This window comes from Narcine bancroftii, chromosome 5 (genome assembly GCF_036971445.1).
Source record: "Narcine bancroftii isolate sNarBan1 chromosome 5, sNarBan1.hap1, whole genome shotgun sequence".
Lineage (NCBI taxonomy): Eukaryota > Metazoa > Chordata > Chondrichthyes > Torpediniformes > Narcinidae > Narcine > Narcine bancroftii.
The window spans coordinates 232,753,942-232,770,462 of record NC_091473.1 but is presented as its reverse complement, the minus strand read 5'-3'; the positions used below and the strand labels follow the sequence as shown (position 1 = coordinate 232,770,462).

Sequence of the window (16,521 nt, the reverse complement as noted above, 5' to 3'; positions counted from 1 at the left end):
GTAGGAATGGAATTTCAATTGTTGAAGAGGAATTTTGGAAGACTGGTTCTCATTTGTATTAATGATGCTATTCACAAAATTCCATAACCTCTGAAATAATATCAGAGGAGCAAAATTGAGCAGTCCCAAAGAAATTCTTCTCCACCTTAACTTTGCTGTATTATATGATCCTCACAAATGGGTCTGTAGCTCAGCCCATCTCAGTGAAGACATAAGAAATAAAGATGTGTAATTACCTTGACACTTCCTTCAATTTATTCTGCTGCATTGTTGCACTGTACTTCCATGCTAATCTTCAGACTATTGGCAAACTATTTAAACTCCACTGATTAAACTTCACAGGATCCTCAATGGTCAAGCTCCCAGAAACAGATGAGGCTCACTTTGATTAAGTGAGGAAGATTACAAGCAGATCAATTCTTCAAGCCCTCTCTGAACTTTTGATCCACCAGCCATGGTTACCTCAATGGGCATCTTAAAGAATGGAAAAAATACCTCCAAAGCTACCTCCCATTAAGCGGACCGGTATGCATATTGAATCTGCTGTTAGTCTGTTATAGTTGAAGATGTGCATTAAAATACCCAAATAATTTAAAAAATAATTTCGTGAAAGAAGATTAAAGTAGTAGAAGATACTGATCCAGGCAGAGTCTGCAAGTTACGGGGAGATAAACCATTGGGTGGCCAGTGGGGGCAGAGGCTCTCAAAATACTGCCCTACCGAAACTTCAGTCACTTGGCCAGGGTCACTTCACAATACAAGGTCTGGTACTGTCCCATATCTAGTTGAATCATTTACAAAGAAAGAAGTAAAACATTAAAATCTGCAGACTCTGTGATTGAAGTAAAGACACAATACTGAAGGAACTCAGCAGGTCCAACAGTGTACTTTATATAGCAAAGGTAAAGACACATAACCAATATTTCAACCTTGAGTCCTTCATCAATATATGCTTACCTTCATAACATGAAGGATTCAACCCCAAAACATTGATTATGTATCTGTTGGACCTGTGACTTTCTCAAGCATTGTTCCTTTTTAATCGCATGCATGTCATTTTAATTCTTTGGACTCAGTTTTCACAGATGACTAACAGGTTCATATACTCCATATCATGGTTTTCATGAACAAACAACAAGTGCATATACTCCATTTCCCTGCTTTCAAGGACTGATTTCATACCCAGCCACCACTTGGTTTGTACTGGTGTTCGTACCGTAGTTTACCCAGAGACCCAGTCTGGAGTATGTATAATGAAAGATTAAAAATGGCCAGAGTCCAAAAGGTTAAGAAACCCTCCTGGATGGAACAACCAAATTCTGCCCCATCTGAGGTCCTGGCATGAAAGCAGCCCCAGTCAATACTGGGGAAGTTAAAATCGCCCACAACAATAACCATGTTGTTTTCACATTGCTCCATGATCTGCTTGCGTACCAAAGGTAACTTCCAAATGCTATTGTGAGGTCTATAGTATAAATGTTCTCTTGTTCTTTGATGTTATACAGCTGTATGATTGTGAGTGTTAACCTGTTGGACTGCTCACAGAAGGACCCTTGTCAGTGCGCCAGGTATAACGTGACAAGTAAACTTAAACTTAGACACTGGGACTCATTTAGAGTGACTGATGTGCAATCTTGGCAAAGTAATAAGAAACTAGGGGATCCAGGGGAATATTGTTATTAATATTATTGTGGTAAATATACAAATACCAAAAAAATGCCTGCCTTTTGAATTTTAGGAATGGAACAGCAAATGATCACGATTCCCATGATCTTGCTGAATGGTTTTATATCTTGGAGAAGTTATTATGAGATCCAGAATTATTATTCAATGCAGAACACTGCACAGTGAACAATAGGAGTATCAAAACAACACAACTGATGCCAACCACTGCCCTAGAGTAATCATGTTTGATGAAAAGTTTCTAAGAAAAACATCACTAGGAATGGAGAAGAAAACCTTGGTATGTCTTGGAAGCTAATCACATCCTGACCTACTTATTGCATATTATGCTCTGAATATTCCACAGGAAACCTGTGATACATGATTAGAACTTGCCAAGATAAACCAGAATTGAATACTTTGTAGTTTTTCAAGGCCACTTCAAGCATGTTTCTAAAATTCTGGGGTTTTTTTTTGGAAAGCACATACAAAAATGGCCTTGAACAGCTTCAACCATTCTGAGAATAGGCTGTCAATTTGAAAAGAATAATGAAAATTCTAGACCAAGAAATCTTTCTATTTTTTAAAATTTTTAAAAAATTTTCACACTATACACTATATTAACCAAAATACACACAAACATTTCCCTCTTGAATATACACAGTGGCATTTTCTCCCATTTTTCCCCCCTCCATTCCCTCCCTTCTTCCCACCCCCCTCCCGACCTGCTAAACGTTCAAAATATACAATCTTTCTTTGGCTTGGCTTTGCGGATGAAGATTTATGGAGGGTTATGTCCACATCTGCTGCAGGCTCGTTGGTGACTGACAAGTTCGATGCAGGACAGGCAGGTACGGTTGCAGCGCTTGCAAGGGAAAATTGGTTGGTTGGGGTTGGGTGTTGGGTTTTTCCTCCTTTGTCTTTTGTCAGTGAGGTGGGCTCTGCGGTCTTCTTCAAAGGAGGTTGCTGCCCGTCGAATTGTGAGGTGCCAAGATGCACGGTTGGAGGCGATATCAGCCCACTAGCAGTGGTCAATGTGGCAGGCACCAAGAGATTTCTTTAAGCAGTCCTTGTACCTCTTCTTTGGTGCACATCTATCTCGGTGGCCAGTGGAGAGCTCGCCATAGAACACGATCTTGGGAAGGCGATGGTCCTCCATTCTGGAGACGTGACCCACCCAGCGCAGTTGGGTCTTTAGCAGCATGGATTCGATGCTTGCGGACTGCGAGCTCAAGTACTTTGATGTTGGTGATGAAGTCATTCCAATGAATGTTGAGGATGGAGCGGAGACAGCGCTGATGGAAGCGTTCTAGGAGCCGTAGGTGATGCCGGTAGAGGACTCATGATTCAGAGCTGAACAGGAGCATGGGTATGATAATGGCTCTGTACACGCTGATCTTTGTGTGTTTCTTCAGGTGGTTGTTTTTCCAGACTCTTTTGTGTAGTCTTCCAAAGGCGCTATTTGCCTTGGTGAGTCTGTTGTCTATCTCTTTGTCGATCCTTGCATCAGATGAAATGGTGCAGCCGACGAAGGTAAACTGGTTGACCGTTTTGAGCTCAGTGTGCCCGATGGAGATGTGGGGGGCTGGTGGTCATGGTGGGGAGCTGGCTGATGGAGGACCTTAGTTCTCTTCAGGCTGACTTCCAGGCCAAACATTTTGGCAGTTTCCGCAAAACACGACATCATGCGCTGGAGAGCTGGCTCTGAATGGGCAACTAAAGCGGCATCGTCTGCAAAGAGTAGTTCACGGACAAGTTGCTCTTGTGTCTTGGTGTGAGCTTGCAGGCACCTCAGATTGAAGAGACTGCCATCCGTGTGGTACCGGATGTAAACAGCGTCTTCATTGTTGAGGTCTTTATTGGCTTGTTTCAGCATCATGCTGAAGAAGTTAGTAAAGAGGGTTGGTGCGAGGACACAGCCTTGCTTCACGCCGTTGTCAATGGAGACCTTGTTGGTTTTCGTGCAGTTGGATAACCGTGTTGAGGAACTTGGGGGGGGGCATCCGAGGCGCTCTAGTATTTGCCAAAGCCCTTTCCTGCTCACGGTGTCAAAGGCTTTGGTGAGGTCAACAAAGGTGATGTAGAGTCCTTTGTTTTGTTCTCTGCACTTTTCTTGGAGCTGTCTGAGGGCAAAGACCATGTCAATAGTTCCTCTGTTTGTGCAAAAGGACATTTTCGGCGACACTAGGTATTAGTCTATTAAGGAGAATCCTAGCGAAGATTTTGCCTGCAATGGAGAGCAGCGTGATTCCCCTGTAGTTTGAGCAGTCTGATTTCTCGCCTTTGTTTTTGTACAGGGTGATGATGATGGCATCACAAAGTCCTGAGGCAGCTTTCCTTGGTCCCAGCAGAGCATAAAAAACTCATGCAGTTTGGTATGCAGAGCTTTGCCGCCAGCCTTCCAGACCTCTGGGGGGATTTCATCCATACCTGCTGCTTTGCCACTTTTCAGTTGTTCAATTGCCTTATATGTCTCTTCCCGGGTAAGGACCTCATCCAGCTCTAGCCTCAAGGGTTGTTGAGGAAGCTGGAGCAGGGTGGATTCTTGGACTCAGCAGTTGGCACTGAAAAGGGATTGGAAGTCAATGAGAACAAGCACAATACTATGTCTACATAACACGACCAGTCTCTTTCCACAATACAATAAGCCCATTAAACAATGTCATCACACAATGAAAATAAACAAGAAAATTGTGTCATCTACTTTTACACACTGAGTCAGTTCATTTCGTTTTCTTCTTATTCTATCATTTTAGGGGGTCCGCAGTAGGCCCTCTCTGTTGTGTTCCATGTACGGTTCCAAAATTTGTTCGAATAATGTGACTTTATTTTTTAAATTATACGTTATTTTTTCCAATGGAATACACTTATTCATTTCTATGTACCATTGCTGTACTCTCAGGCTCTCTTCTGATTTCCAGGTGGACATTATACATTTTTTTTGCTACAGCTAAGGCTATCATAATAAATCTGTTTTGTGCTTCATCCAGTTTGAGGCCTAATTCTTTACTTCTTATATTACTTAGAAGAAAGATCTCTGGATTTTTTTGTATGTTGCCTTTTGTGATTTTATTTAATACTTGATTTAGATCTTCCCAAAACTTTTCCACTTTCTCACATGCCCAAATTGCATGTACTGTTGTTCCCACTTCCTTCTTACAGCAAAAAACATCTATCTGATACTGTTGGGTCCCATTTATTTAACTTTTGGGGCGTGATATATAGCCTGTGTAACCAATTATATTGTATCATACGTTACCTTGTGTTTATTGTATTTCTCATAGTTCCGGAGCATAGCTTTACCCATATTTCATTTTTTATCATTATGTTTAGATCTTGTTCCCACATTTGTTTGGGTTTACAGCTTATTTCATCATTGTCTTTCCCTTGCATCTTGATGTACATGTTTGTTATAAATCTTTTAATTATCATTGTGTCTGTAATCACATATTCAAAGCTGCTTCCTTCTGGTAATCTCAGCCTGCTTCCTTTAAGTAGGTTTTCAGTTGGTGGTATGCAAACATTGTACCACGAGTTATTCCATATTTGTACTTCATTTGTTCAAAAGATAATAAATTATTTCCCAAAAAAACAATTTTCTATTCTTTTAATCCATTTTCTCTCCCATTCTCTAAAGGAAAGGTTATCTATTGTGAAAGGGATTAGTTGATTTTGCGTCAATAATAATTTTGGTAGTTGGTAATTTGTTTTTTTTTCCTTTCTACGTGAATCTTCTTCCAAATGTTGAGCAGATGGTGCAGTACTGGTGAGCTTCTATATTGCACCAGTTTTTCATCCCATTTATAAAGTATATGTTCTGATACCTTCTCCCCTATTTTATCTAACTCTAACCTGGTCCAATCTGGCTTTTCCCTTGTTTGATAAAAATCTGACAGATATCTTAATTGTACTGCTCTATAATAATTCTTAAAGTTTGGTAGCTGTAAGCCCCCTTATTTGTACCATTCTGTTAATTTATCTAGCACTATCCTCGGTTTCCCCCTTTCCATAAGAATTTCCTTATTAGTTTCTTTAGCTCATTGAAGAATTTCTCTGTTAAGGGAATTGGTAATGATTGAAATAGGTATTGTATCCTGGGAAGATATTAATTTTAATGCAATTTACCCTTCCTATCAGTGTTAGTGGTAAATCTTTCCAATGTTCTAAGTCATCTTGTAATTTCTTCATTAAATGGCTGATAATTTAATTTGTATAGATGGCCTAGATTATTATCTAGTCTAATACCTAGGTATCAGATTGCTTTTGTGTTTGCCATTTAAATGGTGATTCTTTCTTAAACTTTGTGAAATATGCATTATTCATTGGCATTGCTTCATTTTTATTTGCATTGATCTTGTACTCCGATATTTCTCCATATTCCTTCAATTTCTTATGTAATTCTTTTATTGATATTTCTGGTTCTGTTAAGTATACTATGATGTCATCTGCAAATAGACTGATTTTATATTCCTTCTCTTTTATTTTTATCCCTTTTTTTATTTTCTGTTATCAGTTCTGCCAATGGTTCTATTGCTAAAGCAAACAGTGAGGGAGATAGTGGACATCCCTGCCTAGTTGACCTGCTTAATTTAAATTGGTTCGATATATATCCATTTACTGTCACCTTTGCCAATGGTCCCTTATATAATGCTTTAATCCAATTAATATATTTCTCTGGTAGGTTGAACTTCTGTAGTACTTTGAACAAATAATTCCATTCTACCCTGTCAAAGGCTTTCTCTGCATCTAAAGCAACCACCACTGTTGGTGTCTTATTTCTTTGTACTGCATGGATTAATTTAATGAACTTACAGATATTGCCCATTGTTCGTCTTTTCTTAATAAATCCAATTTGATCTAGTTTTACTATTTTTGGTACACAGTCGGCCAATCTAGTTTTGCTATTATCTTATAATCTGAGTTAAGTAGACTTATTGGTCTATACGATGCTAGTGTTAGTGGATCTTTCCCCATCTTTGGTATTACTGTAATTATTGCTGTTTTATATGAATCAGGCATGTTTTGTGTTTCTTCAATTTGGTACATTACTTCCAGGAGAGGAGAAATTAATAAGTCTTTAAATGTTTTATAGAATTCTATTGGGAGTCCGTCCTCTCCAGGCATTTTATTGTTCGGTAGCTTTTTTAATATATCTTGTATTTCCTCTATTTCAAATGGTTTTATTAATTTGTTTTGCTGCTCTTCTTGCAATTTCGGTAGTTCAGTTTTAGCTAGAAACTCATCTACTTTGTCTTCTTTCCCTTTGTTCTCAGTTCGGTATAATTGCTCGTAGAATTCCTTAAAGTTTTCATTGATCTCTGTTGGGTTATATGCAATTTGTTTGTCCTTTTTCCTTGATGCCAATACAGTTCTTTTAGCTTGTTCCGTTTTAAGCTGCCAAACCAGTATTTTGTGCGTTTTTTTTCTCCTAGCTCATAATACTTCTGCTTTATTTTCATTATATTCTTCTCCATCTTATACATTTGTCCGCCAATTCTCTTCTTTTTGTTGTATCTTCCTTTGTTGCTAGTTCTTTTTCTATACTTACTATTTCCTTTTCCAGCTGTTCTATTTCCTGATTGTAGTCCTTCTTCATCTTAGTTACATAACTTGTTATCTGCCCTCTCATGAAAGCTTTCATTGCATCCCATAATATAAATTTGTCTTTCACTGATTCCATATTTATTTCAAAGTACATTTTAATTTGGTGCTTAATAAATTCTCTAAAATCCTGCCTTTTAAGTAGCATGGAGTTTAATCTCCATCTATATGTTCTTGGTGGGATGTCCTCCAGTTCTATTGCTAATAACAGGGGTGAGTGATCTGATAACAATCTAGCTTTATATTCTGTTTTCCTAACTCTCCCTTGGATATAGGCTGACAACAGGAACAGGTCAATCCTTGAGTATGTTTTGTGTCTACTCGAATAATATGAGTATTCCTTCTCCTTTGGGTGTTGTCTCCTCTATATATCCAAAAGTTGCATTTCCTGCATTGATTTAATCATAAATTTGTCTACTTTGTTCTTTCTGCTAATATTTTGTCCAGTTTTATCCATCTTTGAATCCAAATTAAGGTTAAAGTCCCCTCCTATCAATATATTCCCCTGCGTATCTACAATCTTCAAAAAAATATCTTGCAAAGACTTTTGATCCTCTTCATTAGGTGCATATATATTGACCAAATTCCGGAGTTCTGAATATATCTGACATTTTAACATTACGTATCTCCCTGCTGGATCTATTATTACCTCCTCTATTTTGATTGGTACATTTTTATTGATTAATATAGCTACACCTCTGGCTTTTGAGTTATATGATGCTACCGTTACGTGCCCTACCCAGTCTCTCCTTAATTTCTTGTGTTCCACTTGAGTTAGATGCATTTCCTGCACGAATGCTATATCTACTTTTTCTTTTTTCAGTAAATTTAATAGCCTCTTCCTTTTGATTTGGTTATGTATTCCATTAATATTTATAGTCATATAGTTCAACATGGCCATTTCTTTACTTTGTTTACATCTCATTTCCACTTACCAAGAAATATTTCTGGAATGCACTCCAAGTTTTATAAATGTTGAAAACCATGAATAATGCAAGTTGTGTATTAGGGTGGCATGTTTAGTGTAGCGGCTAGTGCAACGCTATTGCAGCACCAGTGTAATCACTGTCTGTAAGGAGTTGGTACATTCTCTCCATGTCTGTGAGGGTTTCCTCCTGGTGCTCCAGTTTCCTCCTACCTTTCAAAACGTATGGGGGTTGTAGGTTTATTGGGATATTTGGGTAGCACGGAGTCATAGGCCGGAAGGGCTTGTCACAATGCTGTATGTCTAAATTAATTCCCCTTCCCATTCCCATAGAGACATGTCTGTCCTCTGGCGCTTCTATTCTATAGGGTGAAGCCAACTTGAGGAACACGTTTATTCCTACTGGCCTCCTTTAAACCCACCACCATGAACATTGATTATTCTAATTTTAAGTAACTCCCCACTGTCTTGTTCCACTGTTCCCATCCCTTCTTTACCTACTCCTCTTTTTACTTTTCTCTTTAACATTTTTTCCTATCTCCCTCCAACTCTCACCTTGGAATCATCTCTTCCTTCTCAATAAAGGCTCTTGACTTGAGACATTGACTGACACTGATCCATCGGTTCCCTCCAGTTTCTAAATCTTTGCTCAAGTTCCAGCATCTTCAAGTTTTGTATTTTAGTTCATTAAATAGTATTTGCTTTGAGGAAGATAAATTTTACTTTTTTCTTCTCATCGTTAATTAATTTTGTTTATAAAATTGGGAACTAGATTTTATTTTTCAACTAATTATGGATCGCGGCTGATCCCTCCCTCCCTTCTCCACCTATCACCTCTTGCTTTTGCAACCACCCCTCCCCCTCCACCACTCTTCTGTTCGAACGTCTGCAGACATTTTTCCATCCCTTGATGAAGGGCTCAAGTCCAAAACGTCGGTCATGTATTTTTACCTTTATTCTATAAAGGACACTACTTGACTTGTTGAGTTTCTCCAGCTTTGCTTTTTTACTTCAACCACAATGTCTGCAGATTTTGGTGTTTTGCCTGATGATTAAATATTTCATGTTACATGGTCTAAGGCAGGAAGGCACTGGACAGAATTTCACAAGATCAAATAAAAAGAAAAAAATATGTTTGGCTTAATTATTACCTAAATTTCCTGCAGGAGATTACATAGATGAATTGTTTGCGATGTGGCACATACACAAGGAATGAAATAATTCTTTGGTCAGAATGGCATTCTACATGTTAAGTTGCTTATGCAACACAGGCGGAAGAGGGGGGAAGTGGTTAAAAATCAGTAGGGTCATAGCCTCGTTTGAGTTTATTCAAGAAGTGCTACAATGCTGTTTTGTGGCTTTACTTTTCAAAAGGGCAGCACGTTTAGCATAGCAGTTAGTACAGAGCCAGCGATCGGGACTTGGGTCCTCATCCCACACTATCTGTAAGTCGCTTGTTCATTCTCCACGGGTCTGCGTCGATTTTCCCCAAGGTTCTGGTTTCCTCCCGGCATTCAAAACATACTGAATGTAATTGGCTCAAGGGCTGAAAGGTCTTATTATGTCTAACTTTATTAAAATTAAAATTTAAAAAAAGGTTTAGCAAGATTAATTCAGTTTATTTAACTTTAACAGAAGAAGTTTGCTTTTTTTTACATGTAGGTTTTTAGGGTATAGGGGAAATCAACAGAAACACTGAAATTTCCTGTACCAATTGATCTTTGGACTTACAGAGAACTATTTATAAAAAGGTTCCGTTATTTAATACCGATTACACTATTTTCCATCTAAACATTTACAGAAAATGTTTACCTTTTGTTATTAATAATTTATTTGATTTCTGGAGTTGTGTTATACACCTGTCAGATGGATTAAGAACAAAAAGTTGGTGAAGCTGCCAGAGTTGCTGTAACGGCAGTGTTGCTACTGATATGGACCCCAGAGACCTGAAAACGGACAGTTCAATAATCCTGTCCCAATACCGGTGGCTGCATACAGGTGTTAAGTGGCCTGTTTAAGGAGTCGATGGGGTTTATAAATAAACTCCTGCAAACATGGCGTCTGTGACCAGGATAGTGGTGCCTGTGCTCGGCAGAGGCCATGAGTGGTTTGCAGATTCCAGAGACCAATGGACTGGTGCAGGGCACCAGATGAGGGAGAATACTCCCAGCCCCCATTGAGAAGGCGAGGTGGAGGAGACAGTCCTAAAGGATGGTGACCATGGTGGCCGACCTTCGAGGGTTTCAGTGGCTGATGGATCTACACAGGCTGCGGGCGATTTGCAGTTAGGGTTCCCACACAGACTGCAGACAGCTGGAAACTGGCTCATGGCAACCAGATATCAGAACCAGGATTCGAAAGGTACTGAGGGCAAGAAAGGCTCTGAGTGCTTCCTGATTGTGTCACAGATTTGGATCTGGAGGTTGGGTTGCCAATCGATTGGACAGGATTCTATGTGACTGCAGAGAATGTGGGAGCATTGAAGGTGAATACACAGACAGCCAGTGACTCTGTGAAGTGATACTCTTTTGCTTATCTTTGTCTTGTACTGTAAGGGGCACCGGGCAATGCTAATGGAACTTTTTGTTTGCCTTACGGCAGGCAGAAGGGAATTTTGTGGAATATTACAGGTTCTGTCCTATTACATGACAATAAAGGAATCTTGAATCTTGATCTTGAACTCTGCATTTGTACCTCATATTCTCAATGTATTTTACATGATTCATGGTCTCCGACAAGACCAGAAATTATTGTTCATCCCTAAATGGCTCATGATTGCTATCCTACCAGGTAAGAGTGAACCTATCAGGGAGACCAAATAAGGATGGCAATCAATCTTTCCTCAGGACATTAGTGAACCAGATGAGTTTTTAAATAAAGATATTTCATTGGATTTATTACCAAATCTTTATATTCTATTAATTTTTCGTGTGCCGTGGTCAAGCAAGCTGGGACGTGGCAGCGGAAACTGCCAAAATGTTTGGCCTGGAAGTCAGACTGAAGAAAACTGAGGTCCTCCATCAGCCAGTTCCCCACCATAACCACCAGCCTCCCCCACCCCCCCCCACCACATCTCCATCGGCCACACAGAACTCAAAACGGTCAACCAATTTACCTACCTCGGCTGCACCATTTCATCTGATGCAAGGATCAACAAAGAGATAGACAACAGACTCGCCAAGGCAAATAGCGTCTTTGGAAGACTACACAAAAGAGTCTGGAAAAACAACCACCTGAAGAAACACACAAAGATCAGTGTGTACAGAGCCGTTGTCATACCCACGTTCCTGTTCGGCTCCGAATCATGGGTCCTCTACTGGCATCACCTATGGCTCCTAGAACGCTTCCATCAGCGCTGTCTCTGCTCCATCCTCAACATTCATTGGAATGACTTCATCACCAACATCAAAGTACTCGAGCTGGCAGAGTCCGCAAGCATCAAATCCATGCTGCTGAAGACCCAGCTGCGCTGGGTGGGTCACGTCTCCAGAATGGAGGACCATCGCCTTCCCAAGATTGTGTTATATGGCGAGCTCTCCACTGGCCACCGAGACAGAGGTGCACCAAAGAAGGGGTACAAGGACTGCTTAAAGAAATCTCTTGGTGCCTGCTACATTGACCACCGCCAGTGGGCTGATATCGCCTCCAACCGTGCATCTTGGCGCCTCACAATTCAGCGGGCAGCAACCTCCTTTAAAGAAGACCGCAGAGCCCACCTCACTGACAAAAGACAAAGGAGGAACAACCCAACACCCAACTCCAACCAACCAATTTTCCCTTGCAAGCGCTGCAACCGTGCCTGCCTGTCCTGCATCGAACTTGTCAGTCACCAACGAGCCTGCAGCAGACGTGAACATATCCCTCCATAAATCTTCGTCCACGAAGCCAAGCCAAAGAATTAATTTTTCAATTAATTCATTTAAATTTCCCAGGAATTGTAAGGGATTTAATTCATGTCACTGGATAAAGTAACCTCAGGGTGTTAATTCATGTATTGTCATTGAACCAAATATGTAAATGTAAAATAAAGGACATAGCAAACACTAAACCAGTCATTCTCAACAGGATAAACTAAGAAAGGATAAAGGGCAAAAACAAGAAAGGGCAGTATGGGGAGCACAGGCCAACAGGCATGGTTAACGGAGCAGTTAGCACAACAGCTTTACAGCACCGGTGATCTGGACCCGGGTTTGAATGCTGCACTGTCTGCAAAGAATTTGTACGTTCTCCCTGTGGCTACGTGGGTTTTCCCCAGGAGCTCCGGTTTTCCCCCACTGTTCGAAACTTGCCAGAGGTATAGGTAAATTGGATGTAAATTGGGTGGCACGGAATCATGGGTGGAAATTACCTGTCACAGTGCTCTATATCTAAATTTTTTTTTATTAAAAGGCGATAATAGGACATGGATAGGAGAGGAAAGGAGAGAATTCATCAGAGGAAGGGGGTGGCTCAGTGAATGCAGAGCTGGTGAAAAGGAGATGGAGGGAAAGAAAAAGAGAGACAGCTAGAGGAAAAGAGACATAGATATGGGGGAAGGAGAGCGACAAGGCAGGGAGGGGGTGCTAGCGGGAAGCGGAGAAGTTGATGCCATCTGGTTGGACGGTGCCCATATGGAATATGAAGTGCTATCCTCCAATTTGCTCCACATAGAAAGTCTTTTCACCAAGTCAAAAGGGGAGCCATGGGTAAATAAGTCATTGTTAATAAAGACTAGTTTTGATAGATGGAAGTTGGTTATATATCCTTACCTCGTTTGCAAGCTGCGAGACCTGCTGAATTCCTCCAGCTTACTGTGTACAATCACTGTGTCTGCAGACTTTCATGTTTCACTCTGTTGGATTTATATTTTTTTCTTGTATCTGTTTGGCTGTAGCAAGTAAGAATTTCAATGCATACATACATTATAACTCAATCAAATAATTCATTTCCTTCTGTGCTCATACTTAATAGCTTGTAAAACAAGGCAATGAAAGTATGGAATACTGTATATGAAACTTAAGTTCTATGCATTTGTAATTACTAATCCATCCCTGATAATGATTCTGTTACAGACATTTCAAGTCCAGTCTTGATGTGTAATTATAAAACATGTGATGCATTCATTTAGGAAAAGAAGAAAAATAAAAACAAAAACCCATAATATATCATAAAAGAAATTACTAAATATGCCTCCTCACACATATATAATCAATATATACCATTACCATTCTAGTCAACCTTTAGCTTTTCATTATCACTAATTTCAGAAATCAACATTAGTTTCAATTTTCTCTCTTTTTCCTGTTTGAAACAGATAATATTCCACAGCACTCTCCATCACCACAGCCAAGTGCCTCTGCAAAATTCGAAGGTTGTTGAGCTAAATGTTGTTTGAAATTTCTAATGGTCAGATGTGCCACAGCTGGTACCCTTAGTCCCATGGGTTGAAAAGAAAAGTGATACTCTATCAATGGACTAAATGGGTTGCATGGAAAATGAGCAATTCTAGCAATCTTTTTCAGTAAAACATGTTTCAGTATTCCAGATGGGGGAGGAACAAAAGATTAAGGCATCATTAAAAAAATTCCTAAATGAAATATGTTTTAAACTAGGTTATTAGATTTGGAACTGCATTAAGTTGACACTTTGGAGGGAGAAGGAGAAAGAGCACAGTGTAGCAGTTAGAGCAATGTTATTGCAGTGCCAGGGATCTGGGTTCCAATCTGGCATTGTCTATATGAAGTTTGTATGTTCTCCTCATTTCCTCCAGGGGCTCTGGTTTCCTCCCACTGTCCAAAAATAACATAGTGTGGGTTAATAGATGAAATGGTGCATTCGGGTGGCACAGGCTTGTGGGCTGGAAGGGCTTTTTACCTTACAGCATCTCTAAAATTTTAAATAATTTTTAAAATGGGAAGAAATTTCAAAAGTGGAGGGAAGATAGGTGTGGTTCAGATATTAAAGCCTGTTTTTTTTTGTTAAACTTGCTTTAATGTTCTGCAAGAAAAACACTGAAATGTAAACTAATGCATTGTCTTAATTGAATCTGACAGCATTGGCACTCGATATCTCAGATCACATCTATGTTGAAAGTCCTGTTAAGGCAAGAAGCCTTTGATATCCAAAGATTCCTATTAACAGGTTACTATAAATATCTGATTATCAAACTGATAATATAGTATTTTAAGGTGTCTTTTAAATCCACTCCACCTTGTACAATTTTTACAATGTATCTTCTCCAAGGTTACAATGGATTTTGTTTTATGAGTACATTTTCAGACCTGAAATTTTTCCTTTATGTTTTACATTTTAGAACTTCATATTGCATAAGCAAAACAAAAACACACTTTTTCCAGCACTTAAACAATGAACAGGAACCCTGAAATCGCAAGAGATGAAAATTCTTCTTTTAGTACTACTGAACGATTGCTGGATCTCATAGAAATTTTGAAAAAATTAGGTTTACCATCTGGAATACCATCAACAGTGCAGATCTCAGACAGTGCTACTCTATTGACTGGATTTACATAAGAGTTCGGGAACTTTTACTTGTAGTGAACAATTAAACGAGTGGCTATTTTGACAAATATGAGCATGGGGTCATCAGAAGGCCATTCAGCCCATCATGTTTGTGACAGTGAGAAAAGAGCTCTTCAATCAGAGATTGACAGGTATTTGATTAATTAATTGTTAGAGGAGATGGCTGGGGAATTGGGCTGACTGGGAAGACTAGTCAGCTCAAGATAGAGTGGCAGAGTAGATTCGATAGGCCAACGGGCCTACATCTGCTCCTATATCTTGTGATCTGATAAGTTGAATCCACTTTCAAATACTTGGTATATGTACACACAGCTTTTTCAACTGTACAAACAAACTTAAAGGCGTTTCAGGTTTCCACCTCCACCTCCCCTTTCTCGAAGTGACTTCCTGACTCCTAACATCCTGTGGGTGAAAAGGATATACCTCTCTAAAGCTTCTAACAATTAATTGAAATTTATGATGCATGGTTTTTGATCTCTGTACTCAGGGACAAGGATGAGAGCAACTCAAATGAAATTGCAAAATTCTTGCATGTGAAAATCAAGATGTAATGACTCATTTTCAATCAGGCACCAAGAGCTTTTGCAATTAAGGTGTTAAAAAACCTGCACAATAAACTTTGGGAATGAAGCTTTGGATAATAAATATTGCAAAGTATTTTGGGAAATTCCAGTATAAAGGGGTGGTCGTGTAATAATTACTTCATTAGTGAAATCTTTGAAAATGTAAAACAGCTGCAGTTTTCCCTTGTGTCAAGAGTCTCTGCATTAGGATCAAGATTGTGACATGTGTTCAGAGGAAGCAGGCTGGATAGCTGGCCAATTGCTTAAAGCTGCTTATCAAGAACAGCTGAACATTTCTATGAGTCATTGGGAACAATGGGAAGTGGGAGAGAATGAATTTACCAGGGTGGAAATAAATGTGCTTGCCCGAAGTATATTGGTGGAGCAACTGGTTTGTTTTTTTTTATTGAAAAGGACAGTTGTTGCTTTATTCCAGAGATTTGATATATTTCCAGGAATGTGCCTTTGATTTTATTTGCAAAATATTCATTTGGTTCCTGGGAAATCAAATGATGAATATTAATAAAACAGCATATGTGTGTCTCTCTCAGAAAATGTGTGTCTGAGTGTGTTGTGTCTCTCTGAGTGTGTGTGTGTGTCTCTCTGAGTGTGTGTGTGTCTCTCTGAGTGTGTGTGTGTCTCTCTGAGTGTGAGTGTGTGTCTCTGAGTGTGAGTGTGCGTGAGTGGTCTCAGATTTTATGTCTCTGAAAGTGTATCTCAGAGTGTGTGTGTGTGTCTCTTTGAGCGTGAGCCTGCATCTCAGTTTGTGTGTGTGTGAGTGGTCTCTGAGTATGTGTCTCTGAGAGTAGGTGTGTGTGTGTGTGCATCTGAGTGTGTGTACCTCTGAGTGTATGTGTGTGTCTGAGTGTGTTGTGTATTCTGAGTGTGATGTATGTTTCAGAGAGTGTGTGTGTCTCTCTCTCTCTCAGAGTGGGTGTGTATGTGCACCTGAGTGTGTGTGCCTGTCAGTGTATGTGTGTGTTTGAGTTCGCACGTGTGTGTCTGTGTGCGTGCGTTTGTATGTGCATCCGTGTTCACGTGTATGTGTGTGTGAATTTCTTTTCCTCTTCCATTGACTATATCTTTCTGAACACCCAAGGATATATATTTCTCTCTAGTATCATCTTGATTTGAAAGCTTTCTTTCTGTTCGTGATTTTTCTTTTCTCATTGTTTTTTTTTCTTTTTTGAAGGGGATAGTTCAAGGTACTGTTTCAATAGAAACTGTTTTTGGTATGTGACTCATATCAAT

The 16,521-nt window shown here is 39.6% G+C and overlaps 1 long non-coding RNA gene across 1 annotated transcript; it reads right to left on the bottom strand.

Moving 5' to 3' along the window:
* Window positions 1-2,402: 2,402 nt before the first annotated feature.
* On the bottom strand, window positions 2,403-13,560 carry LOC138762940 (uncharacterized). The gene is made up of 3 exons (XR_011357250.1): window positions 13,393-13,560; window positions 12,937-13,055; window positions 2,403-4,226 (listed from the first exon to the last, which is right to left on the bottom strand). It is a non-coding gene; the product is annotated as an uncharacterized lncRNA (long non-coding RNA).
* Between the last annotated feature and the right edge of the window lie 2,961 nt (window positions 13,561-16,521).